Source organism: Quercus robur, chromosome 2, assembly GCF_932294415.1.
Source record: "Quercus robur chromosome 2, dhQueRobu3.1, whole genome shotgun sequence".
NCBI classification, from domain to species: domain Eukaryota; kingdom Viridiplantae; phylum Streptophyta; class Magnoliopsida; order Fagales; family Fagaceae; genus Quercus; species Quercus robur.
In genome coordinates, this window is record NC_065535.1 from 10,644,801 (window position 1) to 10,671,253 (window position 26,453).

Below are 26,453 nucleotides of genomic sequence, written 5' to 3' on the forward strand. Positions count from 1 at the left end.
GATGTTGGTGTTAACTTTCTTTGAAATCGTAAACACCAACTTCCATCTCCAATCTCTGGCTACAATAGCTATACATGATGATAGATCACCTACTGCTGCATCACAATTCAATTTCAGCATACCTTGGCTTGGACAACACCACTTGGCACTGTTTCTAGTTGGGACACTTGTCATCACTGGAACTTTGGGCCGCCAATGCTCCAAAAACAGCTTCTGAATGCTTCTGTTAACTTGACCCTCCATTGGAAGAGATCTCTCATTAATTGCTTTGTTTCTCCACATCCGAATCATATCTAAAGTTAGAGCTCCAAATAATAGGAACTCATTTCTTTGCTCTTTATCCAGTTGGAGAGAAGGAGGATCAATAAGTAACTCAATCAAATGGGACGAAGATTGGACTTGCCATCTATCAATTCTAATGTTCCAATGATTGTCAAACCATATAGCTCTAGCATTGTGGCAATGAGTAAATAGGTGCAGGGCTGACTCTGTCTCAACATTACAAAGAGGGCAGCTAGTGTCAGAGGAGGAAGAAAACTCACTCAACTTATCCTTAGTGGGAAGAAGATTGAATGCTATTCTCCAAAGGTGCATCTTTAGTCTCTCATGAATGCTGACCTTCCATATTTTCCTTGTAAGAGAAATCTAGAAAGGGGCAATTATCAGCAAATTTATATGAAAAATCAAATGATAATAAGCTTGATATTCGTGTCTTTTTTCAAAGAAAATAAAGCCATATAGGAATCATACTGTACAAGTGCAGTTACAAGGATTACTGCAGTTAATAGTTTTTAAATAAATATATACTGTTTCCGAAACAAATTCAACGGGGAAAAAAGAATGGTACAACTATAATATGACAAGAGGGGTAGAAGATGAAAAGTTATGAATAAATAAAATAAAATAAATCAAAACAGACTCAAGTCACAATCGATAATATATCTAATGCAAGCAAATGCCAAGCAGCTAATGAGCATCAGCAAAAAGGCCAAAATAATTGATGACTGAGAAACACAATATGAAAATAAACAAAAATGAAACTAAAATTTGGAGGAATATGGAAGTTTTCATTCCAAATGAACTAGTGATCTATATGACATTATATTCTTTTTTGATAACTTACACATGCACTTAATGGGTTTTGAACCTACAACCTTAATCTAATTTTTTTTTTTCTTATTGGTAATAAAGGGCAGACCCAAGGGGGGCCCAAGGGGCCCGAGCCCCCTGGCCCAAAGAAAAAAAAGGAAAAAAAAATTTGGGCCCCCTGGCCTAAAGAAAAAAAGAGAATTTTTTTATTAGTTATATATATATATATATATATATATATATATATATATATATATATTATTTCTAAAGCTGCACTTCCCTCTTCCATAAACTTGGACTCCCTTTTAATTAGCCTAGCCCAACTATCAATTATCAAACTCAAGAACTTAACAAAAACAAAACTTTAAGATAAAAAATAAAAAAATCCTAGTTAGCCCAATATTAGAGTACTAACATCATGTGTTCTAAATGATAAATATTTAGTATTTAGAACACCAAATGCCAAAAACATTACTGTACAATACATTTCAAATGTTATATTAAAGTAGCAAAAGTAAGTTTTGGTTTGTGAAAATAAATTTTTTTTTGCAATAGCTGACGCTCATAAGAAACAATATTATTGTCTTTGTTGGTAAATGATTACATCTTAATGTATTAAAAAACAATAATTATGTGTATTTATCTTGGTTGATATTTTGTTAGTATTATATGGATACCTATTTGGATTTTTTTTCCTTACGCTTCGGCCCCCTAGCTTGGAATCCTAAGTCCACCCTACTCGTAATTACATATGTACCAAGTGGGTTTTGAATAATAATCTCAACCTTCACCTTGCTCTTACATTGGGAAGAGGTGTCATTTCAGCTATAACTTATTGGCCGACCTCATCCTCCATGTTGCTCTTGCAAGGGAGAATGTGTACGTAGAACTCATTGATCTAAGAAGATAGTATTTAATTTACAACATAGTCTAATTAAAATGCAAGAAATGGATGGAAATGAAGTCATATCATGTGGTGAAGACTTACCAACATGGGCGGCTGAAAGGCCACTGATTCAATGGTTATCCTCCCAAAGCACTCTCCTCGGGCCTTCACAGCAATTAGTTTAAACACTTGGTGGAGCACAAAACAAATAGACTCCATGAAGTGAAAAGTAGACCAAAAGAGGGGTAGAAACATGCCAAATAAGATAACAAAGACATCAAAATAGCATGGAATGGCCAGATTCTCACCCTCATTAGCATTTTTAATCATATTGTCATATTTCACAAGAACAATAATTTTTCACAACATATAGATTTTGATTAAATGCACATTATCAGTAATTAGAGACTTGGTCCCTTTTTAGTTTTTGCCTAACACCACAGGTAATGCAAGATATTTTTGAAGGAAAACGTTTCAACTTGTTTCCATAGTCTAATATTTAACATAGCAAATTCTCCTTTCATTTCCTTTTCATTTTCTACATAACAAACTAACCTGCCTCAGATTAAATTGAACTTGAAAGCTTGGTAGTCTAATTACTAGAGTTAATTACGACCCTCAAATTTTAATTACGGCTTGATTAATTTTGAGCTTAACACACTTAATGCGAAATATATGTGATTAACAAATTAATTAATCAAAGCATTCAACAATTGCATAGATGAACATAAAGATGTAATACTAAAATGTAACGGGTAGTAGAGAAAAGAATAGCAAACCCAAGATAACACGCGATGTGTTATTGAAAAGGAAAATTGAAGAACTCGACGTAAAAACCTCTCTGCGGCTCTCCAAGCTAAAATTATTTACTAGTGAAAAAGTTGGAGTACAAGGATACCAAAAAGATCTTCCAAGCCTAATCTACTCAAAGTACTTGAGCCCTTCAAGTTCCAGCTACCAATGGACTTCACCAAGTCTTGTCTTCACTAACTTCATGAATCCCGCAATACTGCCCGATTGCACCACCAAGCCTTTTCGACTTAACTTGGCAAAGACCCAATGTTTTCCAAGCTCCAAAACACTCTCTACACTTTTAATGAGTGTGGGTTGTGTTTGTGTAAAATCGCCTCTCAAGGTATAACAATAGGAGAGGGAAAGGAGAAGAGACTACAAAGGAATTCTCACTTAAGGATGAGTAGCTCTCTCTAAAAGTAGGGTGTTGTGAAAACCTCAATCTCTAGGGTTTTCTATCTAATAGCCTCCTTACAATTTTGTGGGTAATAAGGATATATATAGTGTGGGTGAAGAATAGGAACAATCATACTTAAAATCCAACTGTCAAAGCATTTTGCGAGTCACTTCGTGAGTTAGCCAAGTCGCAAGTTACTCGCAAAATACACTGACTTTTGAGCTTCTGGCATATGCTCCTTATGTGACCTTCACGGGTTCTGCAATTCCAAGCCAATTGCAAGCTAGTCGCAAATTTTTTTGTCTTGAACAAATCTTCACCGCTTAGGACTAAACCCATTACAATTAAATCTCACAAAATACAAGGAAATAAATTAATGAAATTACAACACATTTTTCGCGAAATAAAGCCAATGAAAACGTTATGTAAAAGATGTAACTTTACAATCTCCTCATTTAGCTATTCCGTGACAAAACACCCTATAACAGACTCTAGGCTTGAACATGAGTTTAGGAACAATGACAAAAATTGTTAGGTTCTAAATGTTTAGAACAATTGGCAAATTGTGAACACAAACTTGTCTAGATATAGATCTTAGAGTCTATAGGTTTTATTAGACAATGCTCAAGGTGATTCAAGTCAAGATTCAAGACATACAAGCTGCAGGAAGAAGATTTCATAATCTGTCTGGTTCGACCGATTGAAAGACAGGCTCGATCGATCGAAAGTGGTATCTGCAGAATTTTAATTAAGCCCAAACAGTAGTTCAAGCCCATTTAGGATTAAGGTTTCTAATCTATTTCTCCCAGTATATAAAGGAAACCCTAAGCACGTTTTTATGAGACTTTTCAGAGAGAAAAGAGTGTGCCTTTTTTGTATTTAGGGTTTTGTTCCTAAAAATCTCTCTTATGTCTTCTACCGGTGCTATTCCTTGAAGAATCTCAAGATCCGGTATTGTAGAAGTTGCTGCCTTCTCTTGTTATCAAAAAGGTGTTGATGATCTAAACTTTCAAGGGTGGTTTTGGAGTCACAAACAGGAGAGTTTGTGTTGCTAAACCTTTGAGTGGGATCTCAAAGTCACAAACGGGGGTGTTTGTGTTTTGCAAAGGCCAAAGAAAGAAGGAGTCCGTGGATTCAGAGCTTGCACGTGGTCGTGTCAGTAAGTTCTACTGGTTGGTAGCAATAAGAAGTCGAGCGTGGGGGCTTGTAAGTCTTATTGTATGAACTTCGATTCTTTCTAGTGGATTTGCTTTTTACCTTGAGGATAGCTAGGTTAAATCCTCCCCAGGTTTTTTACCGGTTTGGTTTTCCTGGGTGATCATATCATTGTCTTATTTATTTTCCGCTGCTTTGCATGATTTGATCTTTGTTATTGTGATAACCTAGACTTGTTTAATTGGACTAAGTAACAACTTGGCTAATTACCTAGGTTAATCTAGTTGTGTTTTAAGGGGTTTAAAAACTAACAAAAATCACTCACACCTAAATCTAAAACCAGTGACGAACTTGGAACAAAATAAATGTATCCTGAAACACTTGTACAAAACACATTAGACCCTCAAGCATAAAGCAAGTAATAAAGGAAGAGTATAAAGTAACAAGTAAATTGCGATCAAGTAAACACCAAATGAAACATGAAAGAGCAACTTGATCAAACAAATGACAGTCATATGGAAATGACTACAATGATCACTTAGCAAAACAATTGATCATCTGAACATGCAATCAATAAAGCACAAAGCAAAAAGAATGTATGCATGTCCAACATATAAACACGATGCAATGAGAACAACAAAGCATAGATATAAGAATAAACTCAAAGCACCATAAAGATAACAAGGCCAAACAAACTGCCACAAGGTACAACAAAAAAGAAAACAAACATATTGAAAAACAAAACAAAATAATGTTTTCTTATAAAAAGTTGTCTTCTCTCCCTTGATATATGCATCTCCCCTATGGAATTTCTCCCCTTGAGAATGTGCATAAGAGTTGTATGAAATTGTGGTACCCAGACCCATTTGGGCCTTGGGTTTTGATTCAGCAGTGTGGCCCATGGCCATAGCCCGAACCCACAATAGCCACGGGCCCAAGCTTCGCACTGCCCAAAAGCTTGAAGAGTAGATAGTCTACATTGGCACGCACCTCGTTTTGCCACTTGGTCTTTGCTCGGTGAGCTGCTCTTGAGCAAGAAGAAAGGCGTTCGAATACACCATCCCTTATATGCCCGGCAATGCCCTGGGGAATATCACTGCCGAGCGTATCTACTAGAGTGGGAACCAATTCCAAGGCCACTCTCATCACACCCCACTCCCATCTAAACACCCGCTTACGATTAATGATATTGGACCTCCTAATGCACTAACTTTGAAAGCAATTATAATCACTCCACTAACGCTTGGCTATAAATATGAGAAGCTAAAGGAGGAGGGAGGGGTTTTTTTTGGGAGTGGAAAAAGTGGAAAAAGGAAGAGAGAATAGAGTGAGGTGAGTAACCCAGAGATAGAGAGATAGTTTTGGTGAGTCTTTATGCCGAGAACAACCCAATGTAGGAAATCCAAGCCCACTTTATAAATAGATTATGAGCCCAAGTGAGGTCCAGCCCAATAGTCTCATTTTTGGCGTGCACAAGAGTCATATAGAAATGACAATACTTTTTCCCTTTTTGTCACAAATAGAATAAGGGATCAAGAAGAAGAAGGGAAAGAAATGAAAATATGAACAAAGAAAATGATGCATATGGGGTACAAGATAAATGAGAAATAAAGCTCAATAAAAAGACAAAACACCTTAAAAACAAAATGTTATAATGCTTAAAGTAAACATGACATGCTAAGGATGCAAAATGATCAATAAGATGTGTAAACAAGATATTGAGTAAGGCATGGCAAGGGTAGCAAAGGTGTGTGCATGTGGTGTCTAAGTGCCATGCAAGAGATGACATGAAAATGCACATGTGGGGCAAGGTGTGCAAAGTACACAACCAATGAAGCAAACACATTCCTAAAGAGGAAACATGAAAATTCCCAAAGTTTGGTACTCATTGGAGTCCAAACGGGTGAGAAAATGCCTAAGAGGCATTTCATCAAACACCTACCGTTCAAACATATACCAAGAACGTAATGCAATGCATAAACATCATGAAATCTACCCTTAATACATGATTAGAATGCCACAAGGGGCCAACAACCAAGGAAATAGTCATTTAAAACAAAACCCATACAAAAAATTGACAAAAAATTAAGTTTTACCAACCCCCATTGAAAAATAAACCTAACCCTAGGTTTTAAGGAATATAGACCAAAATCTAAATTTTTGAAAGAGTTAAAGTGTTAGAAGATTCCTTAGAGAAGTCCAAGATGTGAAATGCAAGTGAGTTTGGTTGAGTTTTGGTGAAAAACAAAGATTTTAGGAGTGGGAGTCACAATAGAAAAAAGAAAGTTTTTGAAAAACTGAAATTGTCATGCCCCTTAAAAATTGAATTTCTGGGCATTTCGCGAGTCAGTGACTCACGACATAATTGCGAATCTACTCGCAAAAACAAAAAACCTGGAAATTTCTCAGTGAAAATTTCACAGGTCAAGTTTAAGTCGTGACATAGTGTGGCTGAGTCACGATACTCTCTGTCCAAAATTGAAAATTTTAGAGAATTGGACTTAAGGAACTCGCGACTTGGGTGAGTCATGAGACACTTGCGAGATGAGTAGCGAAAACACCCAAACAGAAATTTTTTCTCACAAAAACACTTGAAAAACATGAGTGATACAAATCACTTTCAAAAGAAAATAAAATGATCAAAAATCTTTTTTATTTACTCATGGCTTAAGCACACACACATATCAAATTCAATCACGTACAATCACACAAATGAAATAGATATCCATTGAATATTAGGCTTGTGTGTTGTGTGTGAGAAGCAAGTATGAATTAGTCTATAGTCTAGCATGAAGCTTCAATGATCAATCTAATCAAGTCATACACAAATAGCACTAAGTTAAGAGACCTTTAGTATGCATAGAAATGACGTATATGAACTCTCACGAAAAGAGTTTACATTGATTGAAAACTTTTCATTTAGCTTCATTTTTCATACTTTTAACAATATTTCTCAAACTTTTTGAGCAAAGATGCATTGAAATTTTTTACATTTCTTTGAAGAACAAGCCTTTGGCTTTGGCATCATAATTTTTTGATACATTTTGCTCCACCTTTTCCTAGTCTAACTAGTTTTTGAAGCAAGGCTTTTGTAGCCTTTTCTCTTTTTAGAGATTGACATCTGAAGAGATTTTGAGAAAAATAAATGTGAGGAGATATATAAAGACAAGTCTATGAATGTGTCAAGATCAATCAAGACTATTGGTCAAACACACATGACAAGCTTGAAGATCTATTTACAACAATTAAACTTAGATTTCTAGATTTCAGTCACATTCAATATATGTGCATACATAACAAGACTAAACTTGTAAATACACTATGTCATTAGTATAAAGGTACTAGGCCAAACTTCACATAAAATATGTGCTCAAACATACATAATCAAACTTTTTGGATTTTTCACTTTTTATGTGTTTTTGGATTTTTACACCCAAAAAAAAAAATGAAAGTAAGATCAAAAACAAAAACAATGCATATAAAGAACTACATGATGCACAAATGCATGAGAATGAAGCATCTAATGCATGAAGAATCCAACAAAGATAGTAAGAATAAGAACAAGGACCAAAATAGCATAAACTCAATCATAAGAACCCTTCCACACCCAAACGGGACAAGTCTTTGGAGTGAATGTCTTATGAGAAGTGAGATGAGGGTTGGAATAATGAGACCTGGAGATACACATAGTCAAGGAGGTGATAACATTAAAAATTTGTTTCAACAATATACCATTTTCACCAAAATCTAATTTTGCTTTCTTAGCACAACTTCCAAAATGCTCAAATTTCTATTTTCTTTTAATTTTTTTAAGAGCTTGAAACTTAGAGCAACGAGGTCTTAGATGACCAAAAACACCACAATGGTGACAAACAATGTGTTTAGGTCCATTAGACTTTTTAGGAAGGGATTTGGCAACATGATTTTGTGTTAGGTTATGGATTGACTCCGCTTAATTAATTCAATTACCTAAGTTGATTAATTAGGTAAAATTACATGCAAATTGTGGAGGCACCAACAAATCACCAAATAAACTAAAATGTGGCAGAAATTAAATTGATACAGTGATTTGTTGACGAATAGGGAAAACTTCTCGCAAGGCAAAAACCCTACCAGGTGAATTTCAGGTCACCACTCCCAAGAATCCACTAATCAAGAATCAAGTAGTTACAAGTATAAGGAATCTTACCACTACCCTAGACTATTTCAAAATATCAACTTACAGTTGAACCTTTACTCCAATCCCTAATTGGACTTGATCTTGTAGAAGACTTCTTCGTATGCATGGATCTCAGTACGTGACTAACTCCAAGCAATTGAATGGTTGTTGTTGGCTACAAAGTTCTTCACTTCAATGCACGATGAAGATCAGGAAGTACTTGGTTACAAAACCCTAAGGCGCACAAAACGCAGTAGCTTCTCATAGAGTGTATGAGTTCTCTAATTAATTCTTTATGTGTCTTTGATGACTTTAAAATAATCCTTTTATATGGTCTAGGGTTGTAGAGAGAGAAACCTTAATCATTTAAGTCATCATGAGTCGAATTTTAGATCTGAGATTTCTGAAATTGTAAGTCTTGATAGATCGAGCTTGTGTCAAGCTTCTTCATTAATCCTCAATAGATGCTAGTGTCAAGCCTAGTGCCGAGATTTAATGAAACAAATTTTCTTCACTTGTTTCTTAGATCAATCTTCATGTCTTTAATGACACCATTTGTAAAGTAAACTTTACATACTTGTTGATACATTAAACCCAACTTAGATCTACCTAAACACAAGTAAAGTGCGTTTTGTCAAAAGATAAGCCAATATATAAAAAATATGACCCTAACATTTTGTTCCCTCTTCAACATGAAACATTAAGGTCTAATATGACCAATCACACCACAATGGTGGCAAGTAGGAACAAACTTAGATCCATCCAAATACCTAGGATAGGGCCTAAACAAAGGTTTTGGCTTAAGAGCCTTTCTCTCCACTTTATGATTCCTTTTATATGGAGGTATGTACACCAAATTGCCTTTTGAGATGGAACTCACAATAGGTACAAAATTGGGCTTCACAACAAGATTGCAACAAATAACTTTTTTCTTTTTAGCACTATAATCAGCAATCAAACACATGACATGCATCTTAAGAGATTCATTTTCACATTTAAGATTATTAACAAGTTTGTTAGATAAAACAAGTTTAGCATTCATGTCATTTTCAAACATTCAAACTCTAATTTTCCAAGGAATGTTCAGCAAGTTTCTTATACTTCTCAACCAACTTGTTGGATTCATCAAGTTTAGCGGTTAAGGCATCCTTTTCACAAACAAACTTGCTAAATTTTTATTGAAATTTCAAGCATTTTTCTTCAAGAGTTTGTCATTTACACTTTTTAAAACACTCAAGGGGTCATGTACCATGTCATCACAATCAAGAGGATAAACACTCATAGAGGCATTTTCACAAACATGTGGCATGTTACATTCAACATCATCCAAAACATGCAAAGAAGCACATAAATCATTATCCATGAAAATTAACACAAAGGGTCAAGGATCACACTTAGGTAATTTAACCAAAACAAGTGTACCAGCCTCTAATACCAATTGAAAGCTCGATAGTCTAATTACTAGAGCTAATTAAGACCCCCAAATTTTAATTACGATTTGATTAATTTTAAGCTAGACACACTTAATACGGAATATATGTGATTAGCATATTAATTAATCGAAGCATTCAACAATTGCATGGATGAACATAAGGTGCAATGCTAAAATGTAAAAGGCAATAAAGAAAAGAATAGCAAACCCAAGATAACACGCGATGTGTTATCGAAGAGGAAAACCAAAGAACTCGGTGTAAAAACCTCTTTATGGCCCTCCAACCCAAAATGATCTACTAGTGAATAAGTTGGAGTACAAGGATACCAAAAAGATCCTTCAAACCTAATCTACCCAAAGTACCTGAGCCCTCCAAGCTCCAACTACCAACGGACTTCACCAAGTCATGTCTTCACTAGCTTCTCGGATCTTGCAATACCATCCGATTGCATCACCAAGCCTTACCGATTTAATTTGGTAAAGACCCAATGCTTCTTGAGCTCCAAAATAGTCTCTACACTCTAAATGGGTGTAGGTTGTGTTTAGGTAAAATCTTCTCTCATGGTATAACAATGGGAGAGGGAAGGTAGAAGAGACTACAAAGGAATTCCCACTTAAGGATGAGTAGCTCTATCTAAAATTTGGGTGTTGTGAAAACCTTGATCTCTAGGGTTTTTTATCTGATAGCCTCCTTACAATTTTGTGGGTAATAATGGTATATATATTGTGGGTGAAGGATAGGAAGAGTTACACTTAAAATCCAACTGTCAGAGTATTTCGCGGGTCACTTCGTGAGTTAGCCAAGTAATGAGTTACTCGTGAAATACACTAACTTTTGAGCTCCTGGCATGTGTTCCTCATGTGACTTTTGCTAGTTTTGCAATCCCAAGCCAGTCGCTAACTAGTCACAAATTTCTCTGTCTTGAACAAATATTCACCACTTAAGACTAGACCTATTACAACTAAATCCCACAAAATATAAGAAAATACATTAATTAAATTACAATATATTTGTCGTGGAATAAAGCGAATAAAAATGTTATGTAAAAAACATTACTTTATAGAACTCAAGACTTTACTTGTGGGGATGGGATGGTAGTTAGTTCAAGGGTCATTGGCACTTTAGCAAATAGTTCTTGGTGGAAGAGTGGGGGTAAGGACCAATGAGAAAGCAATTACAATGATTAAGTACTTGCAACAATTAGCATCAAAGCAAGACTTAAGTGATGCATGATGTCTTCCAATTTTGTAATGGAAATTGTAGTGTAGCTAAGGTTGTCGTTCCACCAAGAAAAGGAAAACAAGAACACGTCAAAAGCACCAATAATGTATAGGAAATATGATTGAAACTAGGACAAAGAAAATTTGGTGAAATTCAATAATTAAAATCACTAGGGCGTTAGGTTTTGTCCACCAATATTGTTAAGCATCTACTACCAATCCAATTTAGTACACAATCGAGTAAGTGAACACATAAACTATCCGATTGGAAGATTTAGAAATATGCTGATAGTTTTTAGACCCCTTAAAACCACAATCAGATTAACCTAGGTAATTAGCCAAGTGACTACTTAGTCAAATTAACAAAACTAGGTTAACACAAATATATCATATCAATGTATAGCAGCGGAAAATAAAAAACACAACGATATGATAACCCAGGAAAACCAAACTAGTAAAAAACCTGGGGAGGATTTAACCTAGCAATCCTCAAGGTAAAAATTAAATCCACTAGAAAGAATCGAAGTTTTACAATAACGACTTAGATCACTAACATCCTATTGCTAACCACCAATAGAAACTTACTGACACGACCACGTGCAAGCTCCGAGACCACAGACTCCTTCTTTCTTTGGCCTTTGCAAAACACAAACACCCACGTTTGTGACTTTGAGATCCCACTCAAAGGTTTATCAACAAATTCTCTTGTTTGTGACTCCAAGACCACCCTTGAAGGTTTAGATCATCAGTACCTTTGATGACTAGAGAAGATAACAACTTCTACAATATCGAATCTTGAGATTCTTCAAGTAATAACCCCGGTAGACGACATAAGAGAGCTTTTTAGGAACAAAACCCTAAAATACAAAAGATGCACACTCTTCTCTCTCTTCAAAAGCCTTATAAAAACGTGCTTAGGGTTTCCTTTATATACTCGGAGAAGTAGATCTAAAACCCTAATCCTTAATAGGCTTGAACTGCTGTTTGGGCTTAATTAAAATTCTGCAAATACGACTTTCGATCGATCGAGTCTGTCTTTCGATCGATCGAACCAAGCAGATTATGAAATCTTCTTCCTGCAGCTTGTATGTTCTTGAATCTTGACTTGAATCACCTTGAGCATTGTCTAACAATACCTATAGACTCTAAGATCTATGTCTAGACAAGTTTGTGTTCGCGATTTGCCAATTGTTCTAAACATTGAGAACCTAACATATGCTTTATTAATAAAACTCTCTTTGGTTGATTATATTCATCAATTGTTCCAAAAATGTAGTCTAGAAAATAATAATTTTGCTAGAAAAACTCAAGAACATCACATACCCTAAAGGCAATACTATATCAAAAGTAATATCTAACAAGACTACCACGTTTTGCTAGAGAGGATATAAAACCCAATTTTAACAATAAGAAGATTCAAGAATAGACTTATGAAAGAATTAGAAATTAAATATCAATCTAACAAAAAAATTATGAAAAGAGAACAATTGATTTCAATAATCAAAACATGAAAAACATGCTTGAATTGAATAGTGGACAACTTACAACATTGGGGTTTCACCCCTAACCCTAGCTTAGGTTTTTAAGCTTCCGTAGAAAATAAAAACTCTTAAAAATTGATGAAAATAAGGTTTCCCAGCCACCAAAAACATGGCTGCCTTGTATCCCTTTAATAATTATAACATTCAAAACCCTAAAACACATGCTCCCAAAAAGGAAAATATAAAATGTCAATTCCTGTTTTTCAACAATGGGTCAACTTCCAGGTTGGTTTTGGCCTTGAAATCGGCAAATTCTGAAGTTTCGGAAAAGTAAAAAGTTTTAGATCTTCAAGTCCTCTTTCCGTGGCTACAAGAATCAAGTCAATCTGATATCGAAGTAAAAAAGATATGACTAAAATACGAAAACTAGTCAAAATATATCCATGCCAAGATTTTTTGCATCTTTGGCTTAAACGAACCTCTCTTTCCTTTTATGTTTCCACAAATCTTTGACTCATTAAATTCTTCAAAGGCCACTTCTCAGTTGACATTTACCCTTGGATTCCTTTGGAATATGTTTGGATGCTTAACTCATTAGTTCTAATCTCTTACAAGAGAAAAATACACATTTTATAGAAACTTGCAAACTCTCATATTTATGTGTAAGTGTGAGAATAAACACAAAATAGATGTGATAATGCCTACTAAAACTAAGATAATATTGTACATTTGTACTTTTAAGCTATTATTAATGCATGACAATCAAGAGAAAATAAGAACAAGAAAAATAAAAGATAAACCCTACAAATCAGCACTTAGGGGTCGCCAGCACCTAAGGTTTTAGGAATCAACATTGAACTATTGGAAAATCTCCAATCTGAATTTAGCTAAACCCTCCGGGAAATAAAAAGATATAAGATAACAACTAATGAAAACTAATCCTAATTGAACTCAAACACTAATCCCTATCTAATCTCAAATCTAATTCCCATCTGAATAAAAGTCTACAAATATCCAATTTCCTATGAGATAAATACAAAAATCTGAAAATATAAATTCTAAAATAAATTTTGTTTTGCTCTTGCATCACACTCTCTTGGTTGGAGAAAACCCGAGTTTTAAAGCATTGAATGATGAAAACTCTGGCACATAACACTTGGTGCAGTTGAGTTGAGGGATGAAAACTTTGGCACATTACACTTGGTGCAATTGAGAAATCATCTTTGGGAGCATTGAAAACAGATAAACCTTGTATTCCACACCATGAAACTCTTTTGGAATCGAAAAGTCAATGTGTGGAATTGGTGGCACCTGCACTTTCTTCTCTTTAATAATTTGCAGACTTTCATGAAAGGAACAAAGAAATAGATCTTGACCTTTTCCATGTGAAAACCTGTTATATCATGCATGTTGCTCAGAAAATATAAATTTTGAATAGTACAGTCACAAATGGATTTAACCCAGGGTAGTTTATTGAAACAAAGAACCAATTTGGCAACATAATGCAACAATTGGACAAAGTTAATGTTATATTCAAGAAGACAACACCAAGTAAACAAAAGATGCCATCCTGACATAGGAAGATGGCAAAATATGATTACAATCTTGATATAATACTAGAAAAACCTTGATTATACTTCATTATACTTACCCCTTTAAATTGCTTTTTATTTTTTGCTTTTTACTTGCAACTAACCCTAAACTATTGTAGCATTTGTAATGCGTACCCTAACCTTTAAAAAATATTTCAATCTACACACCATCCAAATTGGAGTCCAAGTTAGTAGTGCGCAATGCAAATGCTCTTATGGTTTAGGGTTGCACGAAGTCAATGGTCTCATTGTTTAGGGTACACATTTCTAGTGCTGTTAGAGTTTAGTAGGGGTGTGTAGCTGTAGACACCCCATTTTTCCCTTATGGCAGCCAACCCACCAATCCACCAAAATTGACTCAATTCAACCCAATCTGATAGATTGGGTCTATTTTTAGGGGTTGATGGGTTGGGTTGGGTTGCCAAATGTTTTTTTACAGTAGGTTGGGTCGAGTGTCAACAGATTTACAAATCCTCCTAACCCAACTCGACTCACCTATATTTAAAATATATATTATATGGTTTTATTATTTACTCTTTTGGTTTGATGAACTACCAACAAATTTATAAGATTCTTCTATAAAAAAAATATTATATGATTATAAATCTACTATTATTTGTGTTGGTTTGATGCATTAATCAAATAGTTTGTATTGATTTAGTGCTATACTTAGGCTTGATTAGTTGTTATTTGTGTTGGTATTCTTATAAATTTGTTGTTTTACTACTCAATTTAAAATTCAAAAAACTATACAATTAGTGGGTTCAACCCGATCCATGTGGGTTGGGTTGAATTGGGTTGCACCCTTGTGATGGATTACAAACGTCAACTCGACCCATGCACACCCCAGATTCATCCATATAATTTATGGTGGATACTTATAATTAATCCTTTTTATTATTTATTATTTTTCCCTTTTGGGGCTAACACACTTGTTTTCCTTCATATTTAATTAAGTTTAGGGTGGATAGGCCCAATAAAGTGATATTTAAACTAATTTAGACAATGCGGTGGAAATTGCCTTTTATTGTTGAATTAGCTTGTAACCCCATGCATATGCATGGACACACTTAAAAATATACAATAAGATATATAATATAATTCCTATATATATAATTTAAATACTATTGATAGTCTTTTTTATATTTTGTTAACTCTTTAAAAAATTTTGTAAGGATATTATTAGATATAAAATGTAAATTGTCCATGTTTTTTTTTTTTTTTTAAATTATTGTGAAGCACCTTTTTTTTTTTACGATTCTTTGGTTTTTGTATTTAATAACTTACTTGGATAAATATTTATGATGAGGTTCCACATTTGATTCTAAAATTAAGAAATAAAACTCTTTAAGAATAAATAATTTAGGACACATGGCGCAAAATTAGAACTCTAATTTGGAATTCTAATTTGAATTTCTCTTAGTTTCACCCAGGGCTGTCCATCCAATCCGAAGACCCGACCCACCTGAAGATTCCGACCGTATCCGACCCGAAAACCGGCCGACCCGATCAAGTCACCGGTCGACGGCGGGTCATTTGTTCCAAAAACTGACTCCGGCGGGTCGGTCTCGGTTTTCCTCCCCAAAGCCCGAACAAACCCGATCCGACCGATGTACTAAGATTTCCATAAAAAAATTTCCAGAATCCGGCGGAAGTTTCCAAAATCCGGCGATATTTTCCAGAATCCGGTGGTATTTTCCAGATTCCGTCGTCAAATTTCCAGATTCTGGCCTCAAATTTCCAGATTCTGGCAACAAACTTTAATATTTCGGCGACTTATTAAGTAGATCTAGTGATATTTCGTCCAAATCTAGTGAAATCTCAACGGATCTAGTGAGATCTCACCAGATCCGGTTAGATCTCCGCCGGATTTGGCGTTTTTTCTCCTGAAATCAACTATTTTGGTTGGATTTTTCACCGTGGACGGTTCCGACCGAACCGACCGTGTTTCCGATGCAAAACCGACTGCACCGATCCGACTCCCTCGCCAGTCGGCGGCGGGTCAGGATTTTCTCAACCCGATTCTATCGAGTCGGTCTTGGGTTGGGCACAAACCCGACCCGGACCGACCCGTGGACACCCCTAGTTTCACCTATTATTATATATAGATTGATTATGTTTTTTATGATTATTTATATTGGACTCCTTGTTTTCTACTCTAAATTAACTCATTTGGCACAAAAATTTAAAAAAAAAAATCGATTAGATGGAACACATGCTGTAAAATTAAACTTTAATTAAAATCCATTTTTTACACTGAACTAACTAACTTGGTTCAAAAATTTAAAATTTTTTATTAGATGGGACACGTAGCGCAAAATTAGACTCTAATTGAATTCCAATTTAAAATCTAATTGGATTTTCTCCCAAGTTTACTTATTAATATATATATATATATATATGGATGACTTATAAACTTGAATTGTTTTTAGTTCTACAAAAAAAAAAAAAAAAAAAAAGGCTCATAAATATAAAATCATTCAAAATTTTTTTTTTTTACTTACGTTTTTTTATACTAAATTAACTCATTTGGTATAAAAATTAAAAAAAAAAAAAAAAAAAAACTTAGATTAGATGAGACACATGTCGCAAAATTAGACTTTTATTGAATTTTAATTTAAAATCTAATTGGATTTTCTCTCAGTTTTACTTATTAATATATATATATATATATATATATATATATATATATATGACTTATAAACTTGAATTGTTTTTAGTTCTACAAAAAAAAGGCTCATAAATATAAAATCATTCAAAAATTATGTTTTTTTTATGGTTTACTTATATTGGACTCTTCGTTTTTTACACTAAATTAACTCAATTGATACAAAAATTAAAAAAACTTAGATTAGATAGGGCACATGTTGCAAAATTAAACTCTAACTGAAATCTAATTTTTACATTGAATTAACTTATTTGGCACAAAAATTTAAAAATTTATATTAAATGGGACATGTGGAGCAAAATTAGACTATAAATGAATTCTAATTTGAAATCTAATTGGATTTTCTCTCAGTTTTACCTATTATTATATATATAGATTACAGTGTTGACTGTAAAATTTTGAAGTTTAAAACGCATAACGCATTTATCTAGGGGTATACATGGGTTGGGTTGAAATAAAAATAGTTTTATTTGTTTCCTCTACCATATGAAAATTCTAAATAATAGCACCTTTATAAACAAATTATCAAACCAAAATATATTTCATTTAGTTAGTAAAATATCAAAATCTCAACTTAGTTTATAAAAAAAGAGTAAATAATAAAATTATACAATATTTTTTTAAAATATATATTAAATATAGGTGGATTGAGTAGGGTTAGATGGATTTGAGAATTTGCTGACTTGCACCCAACCGAACCCACTTAAAAACAAATTGGCAATCCAAGGGCTTATAAGACATGCGTGTGGCGCTTTTCTAACCGATGTGGGACTGCACTCAAAGTCTTCCATACTCGGGGACAAGGTTAAAACCGTGCGGGCTCCCCAAAGCGGACAAAGAGCGTGTGCGGGAAAATCCCCCACATAACTCATTAGATGCATTTAAAGCACATAATTCAAAAATTATATAAGTAAATCTCTCCAGGAGAAAAAATCATTTTTCTTTTACAAAAATGAAATTTTTTGGGCCAAAATATAATGTTAGTTTCTAAACTTTAGCCTATTTTAGTCCATTTAATTTAATCTTATTGTTTTTAGTTCCTTACAAACTTTAAATGATCATTTTAGCCCCTAACAAATTTAAAAGTGATTTTTTTTTTCTTTGTCTCCAACAAAATTTAGAGTGATATTTTTTTAGTTTCTAATGTGTCTAACGAAGTGATGACATGTCAATTTTTAATTTGCCACGTTATGACATTATCTAGGTGACAAAAAGAGATTACTTTAAATTTCATGGACTAATTTTTTGATCAACAACGTATTTGAGCCACCCTCAAAAAAAAAAACAACGTATTTGAGCCAAGTCTTTTTTCATTTATATTTGGAGAGTTAGGCATATGAATGCATAGATTCTTTCTTTTTTTTTTTTTTTTTTTTTCTTTTTCGTTAGAAGAATATATGCTATGATGTTTAAGAGATTGGAACGTGTTTTACGTTGTCATCCATAAACAAAAGAAAATTTTTTCATTTATTTGTTATTTATATATATATATATATATATATTTATATATTACGTTGTATAAGTTAAGGCATATAAAAGTGACATTTATTATTTAATTTATCTAAAATTATTTGATTGGTATACATTTTGTGTTTCCAAAAAAACCTCTAAGTTAAAATGTTTAAAGAATATTAATTGTGATTAATATAATTTTTAAAAAATTATGCATAACTTATGAGAAATTTTTTTTGGTTTTCTTGAATTATATTGAACCGACTGGATGAAACCTTGTTATATTATTATTATAATAATAATAATAATAATACACATACATGCACATGTATTGTATGTGACAATGTGAGAAAGGTTTAAAAATTATTGATATATTTAACTTTGTCATTTCTGAAAATTCTGAGACTTCACTATTGTTTCAGTGAATTATTAATTTCATAATCCAGTTTGATTTATCATTTCAAATTGAAAATGTTGTAAGGTATTCAAAAATTGATCACTAATAGCCCATTTGGATGGAGGGGGCAAGGAGGAGGAGTAGAGTAGAGTTTGTTAAAAATAAGCTAATTTTAGGCTAAATCTACTCTACTTTATTCTCCCTCCCTCCCCCCCCTCAAACCAAGCAAGCCATAAGCTATTGACTAAGTAATAATCGAAACATTGAAATGTTTAGAGCAAACCATGATCCTTATATTTGCACTCACAATGACCCTTTAACCCAAAAAAAAAAAAAAAAAGAGGAAAAAATTAGGATAATCAAATGGCTATACATAGATTATAGTGAAATTTCAAATAATAATAAAAAGCCTATGTTACCTCTATGCATTATGATGGACACTTTATTAGCGACAAAATCTACTATTTAATATTTGTAATTTATTAATTTTGGTATTTTTACATAATTTTCATTATTTTAGGCTTAGGGTATTTAATTCATTCTTTTTAGGTGTTTTTAATGCTTTCTAGGTCAAATTTGGTTCCTATTATAGTTAGGTATTAATTAAAATTTATTTTAGAATATATTTTCTTATCAATCAAGTTTTACAGAGCCCTTTAATAGGTCTCTAAATCTGTGAACGTTTTTCTTAAGAATTATTCAATAAAAAAATTTAGACTTTTCGTTTATTGTTCCTCTGGTCGATTACAAAACCATTTCTCCTTATTGATTTAGTTTATGTTTCATTTAAGAGAGTATCGTATGTGCTTTCTTTAAACTTCCATTGCATTAGCACTGCATTAAATGAACTAGAAACAAGTATTTCAAGAGGGATAAGCATACTGATAGGAAAAAAAATATTACCTGGAGCCGCGTAACCAAATGTTCCAACAAATGAAGTCTAATTCGATGAGTCAGGCTTCAAAAGCCTAGCTGTGCCAAAATCTGAGATGTGAGCAACATATTCTGAATCCAACAAGATGTTCTTGCTAGATATGTCTCGATGAACTATGGGAGGTGAGCAATCATGATGCATATAGGATAGGATAAAGCATTAGCCACTCCTTTGACAATATTTGCCCTTCTAATCCATTCAAAATTAACTGCCTCTTCTTTATTGCTCAGTAACTCTTTTAGGCTTCCCCCTTCTAAGAACTCGTAAACCAAGAATGAGTGTTGTGGATGTGAGCAAAAGCCATAAAGCTTTACCACATTACGATGCTTGATTTCTAGCAGAGCATGAATCTCATTTTCGAAAGCCTGTGCATTGGCAATCTTATTATCTTGTATTGAATGAAGTTTTTTCACAACAACAACTTGTTCTGGCTGTAGCTCAGCTTTATAAACACTTCCAAACCCTCCCACTCCAACACAATGTTTGGAGTCAAATTCCTCTGTTGCTTCAAGGATTCTTTCATACACCATTTTCCCATCATAGCTCAAGATTGCAAACATGTTACCATTTTGTGCTTCCCTTGGATTGTTGAGCTTGTTCCTCAACCTCAAGCGTTTCAGAAAAGCATATAGAATCCCAACTACAATCAATGAGAGAACCATTGTGCCTAAGATAGGAACAATAAAGAAAATCACAACTTTATTTCGCCTTTTCTCACCAAGATTCTTGCTCCACTTAATGGAAGACGGGCATGCCTTCAAGCTAGAGGCATTACCACACAAATCTTTATTATTTCTTAATGCTCCAAATGAGGCCTCACTGAAGGCTTTATTGTTGGGTAGAGGACCTTCCAAGCAATTATAAGATATATCAACATTGGTCAAGCTTGACATTTCACCAAAAGTGGCTGGAATGGATCCAGAGAGCTCATTATGGGAGAGATTTAATGTTTCTAAGCTTCGCAATTCTCCAAGTTGTGGTGGTATTTTTCCGATCAACAAATTCTCACTTAGATCTAGCATTTGAATAGACTGCATGTAGCCAATCTCAGTGGGAACACTCCCCCTAATTTTATTTTTGCTTAAGTTCAAGTTCCATAAATTTCTCCACCCTTGTATTTGTTTGGGAATTGATCCTGTTAAATTGTTGGCTGAGAGAACAAGAAATTGCAGATCAAATAGCATCCCAATTTCCAACGGAATACCACCTGAAAGTTGATTATCACCCAGATCAAGGTGAAACAATGACTTTAACTTTCCTAATTCCTTTGGAATTTGCCCAACTAGATGATTGAAGGAGAGAATAAGTGTAGCTTGGTGGATCTTCCAAGCTCAGGAGGTATTACACTAGAAATTCTGTTATAGGAGATTTTTAAGTTTTGTAGACTTTGACACTGCCCCCACTTTTGAGAAAGTTCTCCATAGAAATTGTTATTACTCAAATCAATATACACCAAATTTGGGTAAATGCCAAGGTCTTCTGATAAATTCCCTGTTAACTGGTTGTTCTCAAGCCTCACACGTACTAAGCTGGTGCAATTTCTCAAACTTATTGGAATGGAACCTATGAAATGATTGTTATATGCTGTGAAGTTTTGAAGGGATCCACCATTACAAACATTTTGTGGAAGATTGCCTGAAAACATGTTTGCCCCCAATTCCAAATACTTCAGATGTGTAAGATTATTAAATTCAAAAGGGATGGAGCCATTAAGTTCATTTTCGAACAACTTTAGACTGGTAAGAAGTTTGAGCTTTCCTATTTCTAATGGAATATTGCCTGATAACCAATTCTCATAAAGGTCCAAGGTTGTGAGATCCTTCATGTTCCCTATAGAGGATGTGATAGGTACCGAAAGATTGTTTTCAGCAAGGGATAATGTAGATAGGTTAGTCAGGTTTCCTATAGAAGTAGGGATTGGGCCAGAAAGATTGTTCTTATGCAGACTCAAGACATGAAGAGATCCTAACTTTCTAATTTCTTGAGGTATGGGTCCAAAAAGTTGGTTGTTGTAGAGGTGGAAAAAACTAAGGTTGCTTAGGGGTTGTTTGGATTGGCAATTCTCATCACTCAATTCTCAGTTTCCATAACTCAATTCTAAAAAATGATGGGACCCATCTCAGTTCTAAAAAAAAAGTTTGTTTGGCAAGCCATAACTCAGTTTCCAGTTTTTTGTTTCCATCACTCAATTCTCTGATTTTTTAGTTATGAGTTATGGAAACTGAAAACACATTTTGGCTGTTTTCAGTTTCCATAACTCATAACTCAATGGCATTTTTGTAATTAAACACACATGAGGGACCCACTCAGCAGCAACTTTTGACCAACTGGCTTCTTTTTTTTTTTTTTTTTTTTTTTTTTTTTTTCATTGGGTTCGGTCTTCACTGGGTTTCTTTTTTTTTTTTTTTTCCTTTCTTCTTCACTGGGTTCGGTCTTCACTGGGTTTCTTTTTTTCTTTTTCTTTTTTTTTTCTTTTTTTTTTCCTTTCTTCTTCACTGGGTTCGGTCTTCTTCACTAGGTTTTTTTTATTTTATTTTTTTCACTGGGTTCGGGTTTCTGGGTACTGAAAAAAAAAAAAAAAAAAAAAAAAAAAAAAAAAAAAAAAAAAAAGCTGCATCGTGACAAGCGTGGGCCCCCCAAATAGTGTGAAAAATAGTGAGTAATGGAAACTGAGTGATGAAGGCAAACTGATGTGAAAAATTGAGTGATGAGTGATGAGTGACGAAAATTGAGTGACGGAAATTGAGTAATCAAATTTTGTTGGCCAAACAGGCTCTTAAGTTTCCTATAGAAGTAGGAATTAAACCTGAGAGATTGTTTTCAGCAAGATTAAGATAAAAAAGAGATCCCAACATTCCAATTTCATGACAAATGGATCCAGAAAGTTTATTTGCACTAATCTCTAAAAGGGTTAGGTTGCCCAAGTTTCCAATAGATGCAGGTGTTGAGCCCGTGAGGATGTTATTGAATAAAGAGAGCATCCTAAGAGATGTCAGATTTCCGAGTTGATGAGGAATGGATCTGGAAAGTTTATTATCATAAATAAATAGAATGATTAAGTTGCTCAAGTTTCCAATTGACACAGGGATTGAATCCGTGAGACCGTTACTAGACAAAACTAGCTCATTGAGCAAGTGTAGCTTTCCAAGTTCATAAGGAATGGATCCAGTGATGTTATTGTCATAGAGATATAATTTGTGAAGGCTTGTTAGTTGGCATAATTCAGATGAAATTCTTCCTGAGAGATGATTGCCAGATAAGTCAAGGTAGATTAGCTTAGATAGGTTGCCCAAGTGTGAAGGAAGGGTAAAGTAGAGTAAGTTGTTGAGAATAAGACTTATGAGACTGTGTAAGGATGAGAAGCTCAAAGTGTGGAGTGTACCTTTTAAAGCAGAATTTGGGAGGTTGATATGAGAGATGCTGCTAAAGTTGTTGCAATCAATTCCAACCCAAAGGCAAGTGATGTTTCCAACCCATGAAGATAAATGAAACTGGCTTTGGTTGTCGAGGCTCGCTTTCCTTTCTAGAAGAGCCTCTGCTTCTCTCCCCATCATTGTCGCCATATTGGGAGGCGAAGTTGCAAAGGAAGAAGAAATAGCAAGTTGGGAAGAAGGAGCCAACACAAGAATGATAATGATAGTGGTGAGCAAGACTCGAATTCGAACATTAATGCAATTGGGAAGTGGTTTCTCTGCTAAGGACATCATGACTTTCAAAAGTTGGGAGGGTGTAAAATGTTGCTAGAAAGTAAAGACCATGCAGAAACGAATTGGATGATCAGAGAACGAATGGCATTATGGTTATATAGTCAATAAAACCTGAATTAGAGCTTGACCTAAGTCAATAAAGCCTAAACTTTAGGAGCTTTGTTTTTGTTTTTTTGTTTTTTGAGAATTAGCGTTTCTTAACCAGGGTCTGCCAATGGATCTAATAATTTCTGAGAATTAGCGTTTCTTTAGTCAAGAAAGCATGCATTAAAAAAAGTAGCCATGACCTCTTTAGTATCCATTATTGTGATAAGGGCTTCCAAAAAATAAATAAATTATCCGGTAGTTGTTAAGAAACAAATAAATTATCTGATAGTTGTTAAGAATCTTGTACATTAACTACAAATTCAAGTCGTCGGTACATTTTCTTGCTTCATTCAATATTCTATCATTAAAAACATACCACACATGCCCATCCATTAATTAAATTTGACCTTAATGATTTTTCCAATTTCAACAACCCAAAATAAAATAAAAAAATCAAATACCTCCCACACCATGGCCACGCGATCAATATTGCTGGTCACGTCCAGCCACCAACACCATCATTTTCATGCCATTCCTCAACGATTCCATTCCTCCAGCCGTAAGTACTGGAATGGAGCATAGCTACTGTAAAGAACGAACAAGGAAGCCTGTGTCTTTCTTGGCAAAACTAGCTTTTAAGTATTGAAAATGAAAAACCTTGGCATGGGGAAACCCCACCAGTTCTAAGAGCTATTCTGTAACTTCTTAATTACTCATTATATCAATCAATTTCTACCGTCTTTACCTCGAAAAAAAATAAGGGACAACGCTTTAGAAACCAGTAATCAAAACAATAATCAAACGAGAGAAAGAGTTACGATATTTCACTAGAAAGAATTAAACAATAGAGGTCGAGTATAGACAGAGGATCTATTTGAGAAATTACGCAGCCTCCCCGAAACCCATGTTTCGAAGTTTCAAACCCAAGCCAAAATCTTAAATCATAACAACAAAGGGAAACCAAATCATCAAATCAACCAAAGACAAATCAAAAGAGAAACTAACCCAAAATGGGTTTCGGTCATGGTATAAAATAGGGGAAATAAAAGAGCGAAAATGGAGAAGTTCCAGGCATCGTGATCGGCGATATTCATGTCACTTGCCGGCGCAGGCGTGGGGTGAGGGTGCTGAGGAGTTGTTGGGTTATTTTATTTTATTTTGGGTAGTTGAAAAGAAATGGGAATAGTCATAAAGGTAGAATTTAACTAAATGGAGAGACAAATGATGTGCTTTTAATTTTTAATGGTAGAGTATAGAATGGAGTAGAAAAAATCTGAGAATATTTGGCACCAACTTGGTGATGTTGTGGAGCCCTCTTTGTGGTTTACTCATATCAAAAATTGTAAATGAATTGAACCGTTTAATATGCTATGGTGTCCTAAAGCAGATAATTGCTCGAAATAACAAGAAAAAATGAGTCGTTTTCTCTCTAGAGAGGAAGAGGCGGAGTTAGCTCGAAGCAACAAAAAAGTTAAGGATTATCATCATGCGGGATTCAATGATGAGTCTAGTGAGGGCTCCCCTCATCGGTCTAGTCAGGATACTTGGGCTCACTCTAAAGTTTCTTTCAAGGATAAACTTGTTGGGCAAATTCCAGGAGCTTTTGTTCAAGCTTTTGATCTTTCCGACCAAATGGATGAAGAGGTGGATTCGGATGATGAGGATCCTACAGAAAGACTCAGGGAAGGGCTGGTTGCAGTCAAGCTTACACGGGAGACCAAAATGCGCATACGGGAATCATGGTCGAAAGCCATTATTGTGAAACTGGTTGGCAGAACTATGGGCCTCAACTACCTTCATTCCAAGCTGAGTCAGCTGTGGAAACCATCGGGAAGGCTGGACTGTGTGGACCTTGGTAACGATTTCTTCCTAACTCGGTTTTATGTCAAGGAAGATTTGGACAATGTGCTTAGGAATGGACCATGGTTTATAGGAGACCACTTCCTTTCTCTCAGGCCATGGGAGCCATTTTTTAAGCCCTCCTCAGCAAACGTTTCACTCATTGCTGTTTGGATAAGACTTTACCAGCTTCCTATTGAGTTATATGAAGCGGATATTCTTAGGCCAATTGGCGAAGCTATTGGCAAGGTGCTAAGAATTGATAGTCACACGGCCATGGAGGCCCGAGGTAAGTACGCCAGGTTGTGCGTTCAAATCGATGTCAATAAGCCGTTGGTTGATACTATATTAATCGGTAAATTTGAACAAGCTGTCTCCTACGAAGGTATCCAAAAACTCTGCTTCGCCTGTGGTAGGGTGGGTCATCGCAAGGAGGCTTGCCCTTATGTGATTCACAGCGGCAAACCGCCAGCTGCAGCGGAGGAGATGAACAAGGACGAACCGGTAGTGTGCTCACGCAATTTGCATGAAACATGCATCTCTGGCGAGTCCCATGCAATGCCAAAAGTGAGTGGAGCAATGGGTAGTGGAACAAAGGACACTGACGGGCAGTATGGCCCTTGGATGGTTGTGACTAGGAAAAAACAAATGCATAAGGGGACAAAGAAAGGACCCGCGCCTGAGGGGACCAGCAGATCAGCATGGCCTTCGACGCATGCCCAGACAGCTGGGGGAGCTGGCAATGCTACAAGATTTAAGCCCCAGGCCTCTGCTAGTCCAGCTGATAGGCCCAAGGGGATCGGACTGAAGGCCCACTCTGGTATGGGCAACACTCATGACTTACCTCCACGGGCCCAAAGAGGTATGGATAAGCCCACTCATCCTCTGCCAGCCCAGAAGACTAAGCCTAGACTATCTGTCAAGGGCATGAAAGGTATCGCCCGAAACAGAGGTGCAAATAAACTCAGTAGTGGCGCCGGTACCTCTAGTTCCCAACCCCTCATACCTTCCGCCAGCCCTAGCTCTCTTCCCAACCATGATTCCGGCGCTTCGTCTAGCTCTCCTTTCAAGTTCGTGGCTTCTTCCAATCCCGAAACTCCTGCTCACAAAACCGATCTGGAGAGCAGCTCCGATGCTTTGTGTGCTCAAGAGTCAGTCCGTCTTC

General features: G+C 35.1%; 1 pseudogene; it reads right to left on the bottom strand.

Annotated features, from left to right (window-relative positions):
- Positions 1-26,453, bottom strand: part of LOC126694701 (MDIS1-interacting receptor like kinase 2-like) — an 83,869-nt pseudogene that overhangs the window by 331 nt on the left and 57,085 nt on the right.